Genomic DNA, 12,519 nt, shown 5'->3' with positions numbered 1-12,519 from the left:
AGAGATTTTCCTAAGCCCTTTGCAATTTTTCTTTAACTTTTATGTTAAGTTCAGGGGTACAAGTACAGGTTTGTTACATATGTAAACTTGTGTCATGGAAGTTTGTTGTACAGATTATTTCGTCACCCAGGTATGAAGCCTAGTACCCATTAGTTATTTTTCCTGGTCCTCTGCCTCCTCCCAACCTCCACCCTCCAAAAGGCTCTAGTATGTATTGCTCCCCTCTCTGTGTCCATGTGTTCTCATCACTTAGCTCCCACTTATAAGTGAAAACATGGAGTGTTTGCTTTTCTGTTCCTGTGTTAGTTTGCTAAAGATAATGGCCTTCGGCTCCGATCATGTCCCTGCAAATATTAATGACAATTACTATTCAACATTTATTTTCTGGTTTCATTCATCTTCAATCTTCTTGGCTTATTAACATAATTATCTTGGCAATATAGCTTCCTGAAACTGTGTGAACTCAATTTAATAAATATTGATCTCTTGCAATATTGACTTTATTGAACACTTACTATTCCCTGGAGGCTACACAAATTACATCATTGAAATCAGACACAAAGAACTTGAGAAAAATATTTTTATTTACCTTTGCCTGCATATAATTGTATTGAGGCTTACAGATGTTTAATAACTTGATCCAAGTTTCACATCAAAGTTGTAGAGTTAAGATTTAAACTCAGATCTCAATGACTCCAAAGTCGATGCACTTAGCCGTTATTCTTTTCCACCCTTTATGTCCTGTGGCCCCAAATGAATCACTTTTGTACCTAACTAATTTTCTCTCACAATCTTTTTCAAACATTATTTTGGAAACTCTTCTGAAATTCTTATCAAATTAATGGAGAGATTTGCACTAATACTCACATAGCACTCAATGAACCTGCCTGTGGGCTCTATGTTCCTTGATTGGTGACTCATTTCCTCCCTATAATTTTAGTTTCACTTGTCATTCTATCTAATTGAATTCTAAGCTTCTTAGGAAAGATTGGGAGTGATATATGCATACTGTGTTTCTCGCCTAGTTCATTTTTAGTCATAAATTGATGTAAAAAGGTCATTACACTGTAATATGAGGATTAGAAGTTTATTATATATCACAATGTTCAATTTCCAAATACAGAATCTTTCATTCATTTCTCCCAGGCAGCAAAAACCATCAACTCAGAAAATGGATACTGAAACTTTTGGGTTGTGAGAGGATTGAGAAAGCCCCTAATCCAGACTTTTTATTTTGGAGGGGAGAAGATGGAGGCCCAAATCAGGAAAATAACTGGTCTTAAAGAGCTAGAGTATCAGCTATGGATTTTGATTGCTTCAAGTTCTCATCTTTTATATGACTCTTTATTGTGCATTTAAGAATGGCAACATGGAAGCATGAAAACAAGAAGAGACTAGAAGTGAGGAAAACAAATTCTGGGTCTTCCTCTGTGCGCCTGCTGTTTGGTGCTGGGTGTGGTACTTCATGCTTATTTAGCTGCCCTGAAGATACAAAACAGTGGCTCATGTTCAGGTGATCATATTATCATTTAGAATATAAAGGCTTGGAAATTCTATTCTTTGAGGTTTGCACTATATGCTACACAGTGGAGAACATGGCATAAAAGACACAGTGTGTATTTTGAACAGTTTCATAAAGAATTCCATGCCGATCATCCACACATACACTTGCACAGTTACACAAACACACACTTCATGAAGCCGAGAATAGCACATCAATTTTGTGTTGGAATCTATGAAAATGGTAACTCACATTGTACAAATTCAGAGGTAGGGACATCATTACAAGTGGCATGGTTTTTATGATAAAATCAAAGTTTTGAACTAGGCTTTTATGGACCACATAGAAAAGAATGGGGGCAGTGACCCCAACAGAAAGTACAGCACCTTCAAATGGAGAGAAGTGGATATCACATAGGCCATCACATGACTGGTATGAAAGCCAATTCTCATCATGGTGATTAAACTTTTTGAAAAGAAACAGTAACTTTGATTCCTTTGTTCAACAAATATGTACGAAGTTCTTACTGTGTGTGGGGCCCAGTGATAAACTGCAAGATACAGGGTTTGCAGGGCAGACATAGCCCTTGTCTGTATTTTTTGCTACAAGAGAACCACTAATTATAAATGATTAAAACCTAGATGAGATAAGCATCATCAAGCAAAAGCCCCAAAACTGGAAGTGAAAACAGGCGATCCAATCAAGCTGTTCTCTGAAATATCTGCCACACTACCTACCATCTCCTTTACCTCCGCTTTCTTTTTTCTTTTTTTTCCCCATTGGATGATTTCAATTTTATTTAGATACACTAAAGGAACAAAGCACAACAATAACAAGTCTTAGTCAAAATTTCTCTAAATGTACTTTTGTGTGTGTGTGTGTGTGTGTGTGTGTGTGTGTGTTTCATGTATATACTTTAAGTTCTAGGGTACATGTGCACAACGTGCAGGTTTGTTACATATGTATACATGTGCCATGTTGGTGTGCTGCACCCATCAACTCGTCATTTACATCAGTTATAACTCCCAATGCCATCCCTTCCCCTTCCCCACTCCCCATAATAGGCCCTGGTGTGTGATGGTCCCCTTCCTATGTCTAAGTGTTCTCATTGTTCAATTCCCACCTATGAGTGAGAACATGCGGTGTTTGGTTTTCTGTTCTTGTGATAGTTTGCACAGAATGATGGTTTCATGCTTCATCCATGTCCCTACAAAGGACACAAACTCATCCTTTTTTATGGCTCCATAGTATTCCATGGTGTATATGTGCCACATTTTCTTAATCCAGTCTGTCACTGATGGACATTTGAATTGATTCCAAGTCTTTGCTATTGTGAATAGTACCACAATAAACATATGTGTGCATGTGTCTTTATAGCAGCATGATTTATAATCCTTTGGGTATATACCCAGTAATGGGATGGCTGGGTCATATGGTATTTCTAGTTCTAGATCCTTGAGGAATTGCCACACTGTTTTGCACAATGGTTCAACTAGTTTACAATCCCACCAACAGTGTAAAAGTGTTCCTATTTCTCCATATCCTCTCCAGCACCTGTTATTTCCTGACTTTTTAATGATTGCCATTCTAACTGGTGTGAGATGGTATCTCTTTGTGGTTTTGATTTGCATTTCTCTGATGGTCAGTGATGACGAGCATTTTTTCAAGTGTCTGTTGGCTGTATGCATGTCTTCTTTTGAGAAATGTCTGTTCATATCCTTTGCCCACTTTTTGATGGGGTTATTTGTTTTTTTCTTGTAAATTTGTTTGAGTTCTTTGTAGGTTCTGGATATTAGCCCTTTGTCAGATGAGTAGATTGCAAAAATTTTCTCCCATTCTGTAGGTTGCCTATTCACTCTGATGATAGTTTCTTTTGCTGTGCAGAAGCTCTTTAATTTAATTAGATCCCATTTCTGCTCTCTTTAATGCTCAGAGATAGTCACTGCCCTGCAATGCCATGTAGTCTTGGTGTATGGCTGTTCAACTGCATCTTTCTCTTCTACTGTGTTTAAACTTATAGAGACCAAGGATGATACCTGCACTCCTAGTGCTGAACCCAGAGCTTGGCATATACTGGGCAGAGAGAGGGAATGAATGATCATCTTTCCTCCTTTTTAAAGAGCACATTGCTACTCATAGCTCTTCTCTAAGTGTATTGCCGTGATGCTTCCAATGCTTTAGTGAACTATCAGGGTAGAATGAGTTCATATAGAGGCCAGCCTTCTTTGTCCTGATACTATGTGTGTGAATGTGTATATATGTGTGTGTGTGTGTGTGTGTGTGTGTGTATATATATATATATATAGAGAGAGAGAGAGAGAGAGAGAGAGTTGCTGAGCAATTTTGTGGTGGAAATGTTACTTTGTCTACAGGCAAACAAGCTCTGTTTGAAAGAAGAGCAATAGTATAATTTACACATTTATGCATGGGGCTGCATCAGACAGTGGCATCAGTAACTGCAAAGAGGGGTGGAAAAGCAAGAGGTATCTGAGAGTCGTCCATTCTTGTTTTGTTTTTGTTTGTTTGTTTGTTTTTGAGACTGAGTTTCACTCTTTTTGCCCAGGCTGGAGTGCAGTGGTACGATCTCGGCTCACTTCAACCTCTGCCTCCCAGGTTCAAGTGATTCTCCTGCCTCAGCATCCTGAGTACCTGGGATTACAGGTGAGTGCCACCATGCTCAGCTAATTTTTTGTATTTTTTAGTAGAGATGGGGTTTCACCATGTTGGCTAGGTTGGTCTCGAACTCCTGACCTTAGGTGATCTACCCGCCTCAGCCTCCCAAAGTGCTGGGATTACAGGGGTGAGCCACCTCACCCAGTCCCCGATTTTTGTTTTGGAATGTTGTGTTGCCATTCCTTTTTCCTAACTCAAATATTACGTTTGCAATGGAGAATGGATAGGATTTCAGAGGAGGATTAAGTAAATAAGTTGTATTAAAATGACAAAAGAGGTAAATAGAATATAATGTGGAATGAAATGTAAATTGGATTTAGGCAAACACTTTTATACCGCCTTACCACCCAACCCTATCCAACTGCTTCAGATTCCTACAGTGGCTTCCGTGCATGGTTCTATTACATGGTGCCACTCAAGGGCATTTGATGTTTTCTCTCTCTGGAAATTCATTTGCATTTAAATGATTTGAAATAATCATAAAAGCCAAGTGCTATGAAGTTTGAAATTAGTTACTGTCTATAAATTGCAATGCCATTAAAAGATGATTGTGGAGAGCTTTGCTGTCTCAAATGTAGGCAGATTAAAATCTAACGAAGTACACCTTGTTACAAACCTGTAAAGAATGATGGGATATAGAGTTAAATTGATTTATTCTCCTACTTGTGCCTATAAACTCAATGCACTTGAATTTATTCTCAGAGTAACAAACTTTTTTTTATCTGGCCTATATCTATCCTTTTTAAATCGATGGCTGTTTTATAGAAGTTGCTAAATTTTATTCTTATCCTTTAATGAAAAATGAAAAGAGGGGAACTGGGTTGCATTTTCCTTTCAAACCAGATAATCTGGGCAGCATGTTTTGGAAGAGAAGCTTAAAAATCAGTAGGTGCATGTTTGAAGGGCCACACTGTCCATCCTGAAAGACCTATACAACAGTATTGCAGTCACTATAAGTGCAGGTGCAGAAATCAGGTATTTTGGGTTCAAATGACAGTTCTGACAATTACTTAGCTGTGTGACCCTGAGTAAGTTTCTTAATCTTTCTGATTCCAACTTGAGAATGACAGCAACAATATCTATATTAGGATTATTTAGAGTTATGATGAGAGTAGAAAGAAATAATGCACTTAAGCTTCTAGAGCCTTGAGCATGGTAAATATTCAACAAGTGTTGGTTATTTTTTTACAAGGAATATTCAAAGTGCTCCATCCTTTGTCTCTCAGTATCAATTCTGGAGATGGTTTTTGCCCATGTCCTCAAAATTATTTGATACTTCTTCCATTACAAAGTACAGTTTATGTTCCTTCCCATAGAATCCAGTCTTTTGATTTTTGACTAATAGAACACAAAGGAAATGATACCATGCCAGTTTCCAGGCTCAAGGTGAAAGGAAATGACAGTTTCTGTTTCCTTGCTCTTGGAATGCTCATTTTTGAAACACAGCCACCATGCTATGAGGAAGCTCAAGTCACCCTAGGAATGGCCCCTGTTCAGAGATGCTAATAGCTAGCTGTGTTAGTTTGATACAACTGCCGAAATAAAGTAGCACAAACTGGATGGGTCAGACAACACAAATTTGCCTCACAGTTCGGAGGCTAGAAGTTTGAGATCAAGGCTTGGTGAGTGTTGGCTCCTTGTGAGGACTGTGAAGGAAACATCTGATCCAGGCTTTGCTCCTTGGCTTCTCAATGGCTATCTTCCTCCTGTGTCTTCACAGTCTTTCCTCTGGACTTGTCTGTTTCCAAATTTTCCCTTCATGTAAGGACACCGGTCATATGGGATTAGGACCAACCCTAATGACTTTATTTTAACTTGATTACCTATATAGAATCCTGATCATCAAAGGTCACCTTTTGAGGTACTGGGGAGGATAGGACTTCAACATATGAATTTTGGGGGGATACAGTTAAACCCATAACATGAGCACTTACTTGCCAGTCATGTAAAGATGCGTGGGCATCTGACCCATAGGCAGAATATTCAGTGACATCCAAAGTGTGACTTACAGCCTGGAATTAAAAAATGATTCAATCAAATGCTGTATATTAATCAGTGTTCTTCAGAGAAACAGAACCAATCGTACATTTAAATATAGGTAAGATAGATTGATGGATAGATGTTAATTCTGAAAGATGGCTCACACAATTATAGAGGAAGCTTATTCTCTAGCTCCCATAATATTGCATGACCCTTCGCAAATTGCTGATTCACAAGGAAAATAATTGGCTGTTGTTGCTTTAAACCATTACATTTGGTATGGGCTGTTATGCAGCAATAGGTAATCCAAGCCATGCTCTTCTTTGGGCTAGATACCTATTGCTAATTTTCATGACATAATCTAAGGACTTTGTCTCCAATTGGCCCTTTGTAAATACTTTTTCCTGGATGCCTTAGGTAGGACTTAGTTCTGGCCCCCAAGAACCAAACCCTAGATCTATATAACATACAGATAGGAAAAACTACACAACCTGCACTTTGTGCTCCTTCACTACAAAAATTAGAGTTTGGATACCTTGGCAGAAATCTGAAAAGATCCTTAAGGTCATTTAAAGGCACAACTTGGCTTGTTACAGGTGGTGGACATGAGAGAAGTATGAAGTAGACAGGATATCAGAGAAGAAGTGGGATTAAGATGCATTTGCAAAAGTGGTCACTGCTGCTTCTGCCCTTTGCTATCCTAATGTCTACGAGAGCCTTTTCACATAACTAGCCTGTTATGTGATCCACCCCCAGGAAGACGACCTCCAATGACATTAGGATGAAGCCTCCTCTTGTAATTTTTCATCACCTTATTTCTTTGCTTCTTACCAATTCTCCCTCCACTTAAATGTTTTCCTTAGGAAAATGAGGCCATGTTTGTGTCCCCAAACAAGAGTGAAGATAATCTCTCCTATCTGAGAAAACCAGGAGTGGAGGAATCCAGTGGGAAATCTGGCCAAGGTATTTAGAGAGTTCTGGGATGAAGCTGAGGGGATCAAGATTATACATCAAGTTCAAAGGATGGGACTAGATTCAAACTGGGAGAAAAAGGGCTAGGGGCTGATTTCTCCTCCACTCTCTGATTTTCACTATCATCCTTCCTAGCACAGACACTGAGGAAAAGTGGGAAAATCCAATTAGCTTGGAAGGCCTGGCCTCAGACTCCATGCAGAGAAAATGATGCAGGGACTTTGATTAATTGATTATCTGTGGCTTCCAAGTGTTGGCTCAGCTGCAGGAAATGCCACAGAGACTCTAAGATTGAGAATTGTGGATGAGTTTAACACATTTAGCAGAATAGAGCACCCTACTGTTACTGATTAGAAGATATACCTTTGAAACTATAGAATATGTTTCTGCAAAAATACATGTTCCTAACTTCACAGGGGATAGGATCATGTATGAGAAAAATTATTAGGGTGACTCACAGGAGTAAGATTTGTATGATTAACAGCACCACAGAAATTAAGAGAGAATAAGGTAATGTTCTGCTTACGTCGATCATCTTAGGACAACCAATGAATTCATCCAGACTTAAAACCTTCCTCTTTGCAAAGAACAAGTTGACTGTATAATGTCAAAACCCCTAATTTAATCTCTACTTAAAAGATATAAGTTCAAGTGCCAACCTTGCATCCTGGAGATGAAGCCAACTTGATCATGGTGAATAAGCTTTTTGATGTGCTTCTGGATTTGGTTTGCCAGTATTTTACTGAGAATTTTTGCCTCAATGTTCATCAGGGATATTGGTATGAAATTTTATTTTTTTGTGGTACCTCTGCCAGATTTTGGTATCAGGATGATACTAGCCATATAATGAGTTAGGGAGGAGTCCCTCCTTTTCAATTATCTGGAATAGTTTCAGTAGAAATGGGTCCAGCTCCCCTTTGTACTTCTGGTAGAATTCAGCTGTAACTCTGTCTGGTCCTGGACTTTTGTTGTTGGTGGTGGTGGTAGGGTATTTATTACTGCCTCGTTTAAGAACTTGTTATTTGTCTATTTAGGGATTCAATTTCTTCCTTGTTCAGTCTTGAATAGCTAATGGATGCTAGGCTTAATACCTAGGTAATGGGTTGATCCGTGCAGCAAATCACCATGGCACACATTTACCTACGAAACTAACATGCACATCCTGCACATGTACCCTGGAACTTAAAAGTTGATAAAAAAAGTTATATGTTCAGACCACCATTACTTATGTAGAGAACTTGCATAGAATTTTATTTTCCCCAGCATTTTATTTTATCTAAGTGATCTGCCCCCAATTTAAGATGTAGCAATTGCTTCTGTACCTGAAGAGCAGAAAAGATTTCCATTTTGATTTGGTAGTTTGGGACTGCAAAGTTCATTATGAGAACTGAACTTAAGGGATTTGCGTGCCAACAGATGCCATGATTATACTGCGTATTTACATACCTATGGGTCTTCCTTAAACATGTGAACTTCTGTGTGATGGAATAAGCTGGGGATAAAACAAAAAGTAACCAATAATCAAATGCCGTTTCTCTAATGATGCAACAGAATAAAATGTAAATTCCTGATAATTGCCTACACAGTGTCCATTTCCATTTATCAAAGACCTGGTGCCATATAAACATGCATAGGGATAAAAGGGGTGTTTTGAAGATGACCTTGTGGCATTGACATCAGAGAGAAATAAAACAAGAGCTTAAATGTCAATTGTTTAGTGAGTAGTTAGATATTCCTCCATTAAATATTTGTGATATTTGTAGGCTTGTAGTCAGGGTCAGAAGATTAAGTCATCTGATCATGGTTATAGTCAGGGCTGCAATTATGTGTGGACAATACGTGATTTTGTCATCTGAATTCTTAGCCTCACAATTAAATACTATAAAGTAGAAGCAGTGCACTACTCCAAGATAGCTTCATTCTTCTCCTACAGTGTTGAGGAGAGGATATATGTTAATGGCAAGATATGAAAAAGTAGAATAAGTGCTATGAGAGAAGCATTAAGCATCCGTGAAAAAAATGAAATGGATCTGGGTAGGCCTTACAAGATGTAGAGGAATTTTACCACAGCCTAGAAAAAACTATTGTTTCCAACACTTCAAATACAGATTGAAAACTCTTACAAAAGATGACAAGCTCCTAGAACACAGGGCCCGTGATGACCTCACTTTGGTTTTTTACCCATAGCACTGTGTCTGGTTCATAGTAGTTTACATCAGCTGCAATGCTTTTGGCTGCAACTAACAGAAGACTCAATTTAATTGGCTTTGAAAATAAGGGGCATATAAAAAAGAACAAGATCATAACCTTTGCAGGAACATAGATTGACCTGGAGGCCATCATCCTTAGCAAACTAATGCAGAAACAGAAAACCAAATACTGCATGTTCTTACTTGTAAGTGGGAGCTAAATGATGAGAAAACATGGATACAAAGAAGGGAAAAGTCACTGGAGATGACATGGGGGTGGAGGCTGGGAAGGGGGAGAGTAACAGAAAAAGTAACTATTGGGTACTATGCTTAGTATATGGGTGATGAAATAATCTGTACAACAAATTCTCATGACCCAAGTTTATCTATATTACAAATCTGCACATGTACCCCTGAACCTAGAATAAAAGAATAATAATATTAATAATAAGCATGTTATGGCTTCATTAATGGCTAGGGATAATGTGCTTTGGGGTTGGTCATTCAGCGTCTCAGAAATTTTAACAAGTACCCAGTTCTTTCCATCTTTCAATTTTACCACCTTCATTAGACTTTTGTCATTGGTGAGACCTTTGCATAGTCACTTTTAGTCATGTTCAGTGCAAGAGAAGGCACTGTTTCTTCCTATTGTTTATGTATCTCTAGAACTTTCATGAAAGGTCTTCCAGCAAACGTGTCCTCACAACTCAATAATGAAAACTGAGTCAAAGGACACCTTCAAATGCATTATTTTTAATGGCAAAATGCTTGTCATGTTTAAGGGAAATAAATCAGGATTGCTCTCTGAGTCATGTGGGGAAGAGGTGAAACAAAATCAAGTATTCTTGTTGGGTAGGCAACCAACAGTGTCTGATTCATCTATCTATCTATCTATCTATCTATCTATCTATCTATCTATCTATCTATCTAATTGGACCGATATGGAATAGTAAATTCTAGGCACGGAATTCAGCATTACCAAAGATAAAGGAAAATCTTGGCTTACATTTGCTGAATTGAATTATTGCCATAGCTCTCTCATTGCCTGCAGTTTCTTCCTCTCCAATCTTTTCTCCAAATGGTGTCCCGAGTGATCTTTCTAAATGCTGACCAAGTTGTTCTCTTGCTTTCAATCTTAAAATAATATAGTGTAAAAGGATTTAAACTTAGGTTTTTATTCCTAGTCTAATGTTCTTTCCTACAAACTGTCATGTCTCCAATATTTATTTTTAAAGGGAAACCATCACATGACAAACTTTAAGACAAAAAGAACATGAGCTTTGGCAGAAAACTTCAGTATAAAGTACACAAAATTAGAGCAGATGCAATTAAACAGTAATTCATTGTGGTATTACTTCCAAGGGGACTCTTTCATGGGTGTGACTTAGGTCAATGTATGCTTTGAGACTGTGGAGCACTTGTTGGTTTAGGGTCCAAGCATCAAGAAACTCTACTCTTCAAAGTGATCTTAGTACCTGTCCCATCATTGCAGTAAGAAAATGTGGCTCCTGGAGAGGAAGAGTGCTGATCTCTACAGAGTACAGGCAGACACAGAAGGCTTCTGGAGGAAGAGAGCAGCAGGATCCCACAGTCATTCCCAGGGTCAAGATTCAAAGATTGCTGTTTCCTTTAAAGCTCTTTACTTCAAAATTATTATAGATTTACTGGAACTCACAAAGGTAGTGCAGAGAGGAGTTGTATACCCTCACCCAGTTTTCCAGTAATTACATCACATATAATTACAGCACACTATCAAAACCAAGAACTTAGCATTGGCACTACATATATATAGTTCCGTGCCATTTTGTCATATGTATATTTGTGCAACCACCACCACAATCAGGGTACAGAACTAATCCATCACCACAGAGATCTCCACTGTGCAACCCCTCTTTAGTCACCTCCATCTTCTCACCTCCCCCAAAACCTCTAACTCCTGGTAACCATTGGTTTCTCATTTCTGTATATTTACAATTTCAGTAGTACTTTATAAATAAAATTATACTTTAATTGACCTTTTTCCTCTGGCTTTTGCTTTCATTTAGCACAGTGCCCTTGAGATCCATCCAAGGCGTATGCCAATGTTTCTTTCCTTTTTGAATGCCGAGTGATATATTGGTGTGATAGGTGTACAACATTTTATTTACTATTCACCTCTTGAAAAAAATTTTTGATGATTCACATTTTTGGACTATTACAAGTAAAGTTGGTATGAACAATCATGTATAGGTTTTTGTTTGGATACGCTTTCATTTCTGTAAGATTAAGTATTATCTTAGACTGGGTATTTAAAAACAGTTACCTGGATTTATCTGAGGCTGTTTTCAGGTTCTCCATTTTGTTCTATTGACCTATATGTCTATTCCTCCACAAATACCATGGTCTTGATTCCTGCAGCTCTATAACAAATCTTAGAAGTGAATAGAGTGATTTCTCCTATTTTATTTATTTTTCTTCAAAATTGTTTTAACTATTCCGGTTCCTTTGCCTTTCCATATAAAATTTAGAATTATATTATTTGTCTGTATCTGTAAAAAATAGATGATATTAGACAACAAATGATAATAGTTGTTTTGACTAGAATCATGTTAAGCCTGTGAATGAATTTGGGGTGAACTGGTACACTTACCATGTTATCTTTCAATCCATGAACACAGTATGCTTCTCCATTTATTTCAATTTTTTAAATATTTTTATCAGTGTTTTAGTGTTCCACATACAAGTCCTGCACACATTTTCCTTAGGTTTCACACACAAGTATTTTATTTTTAGCCATACTTAATTGGAAGAATGGAAAAATGTTTACGTACTCCATCTTCCCAGAAGCACAAGTCCCAATATATTTGGACTTTGAGAAACATATGGGCAACAGGCAAGACTGAAATGCATTGCAGTGATAAGTAGACTTTCAGTGTAGATGTCACTAAACTGGGAGACAACAGCAGCATAGGACATTTCAGAGATGATCTCAGCTGTTCAAGTTTACATAAGATTATCACAAGATTATGTGTGCATGAGAGAGAAGGAAAGTGTATGCAATAAGTCATTCCTTCATTACTTTGTGGAATAGATTGATTGCCAAAATGGCTCAAATTCTCTATTTCTGTCTGCAAAGTGACTTTTCAGCTTCTCCATTCAAGCAGGGAAAAACTACGTCTCTTTCTTTTAAATCTTGGCTAGGTTTGTGATATACATTGACCAATA

At 37.8% G+C, this 12,519-nt stretch overlaps 1 long non-coding RNA gene across 6 annotated transcripts in view; it reads left to right on the top strand.

Annotated features, from left to right (window-relative positions):
- The window catches only part of LOC144341125 (uncharacterized), a 428,038-nt gene that overhangs the window by 201,884 nt on the left and 213,635 nt on the right, over positions 1-12,519 (top strand). Inside the window, exon 2 of one of the 6 annotated variants that reach the window (XR_013417770.1) lies at positions 4,065-4,162. The exons of the other annotated variants lie outside the window; for them this stretch is intronic. This is a non-coding gene — a long non-coding RNA (uncharacterized LOC144341125). The remainder of the gene's footprint in view (positions 1-4,064; positions 4,163-12,519) is intronic. 6 annotated transcript variants of the gene reach the window in all.

The sequence above is a fragment of the Macaca mulatta genome, chromosome 5 (assembly GCF_049350105.2).
Source record: "Macaca mulatta isolate MMU2019108-1 chromosome 5, T2T-MMU8v2.0, whole genome shotgun sequence".
NCBI lineage: Eukaryota > Metazoa > Chordata > Mammalia > Primates > Cercopithecidae > Macaca > Macaca mulatta.
This window is presented reverse-complemented; position numbering and strand designations above follow the sequence as displayed.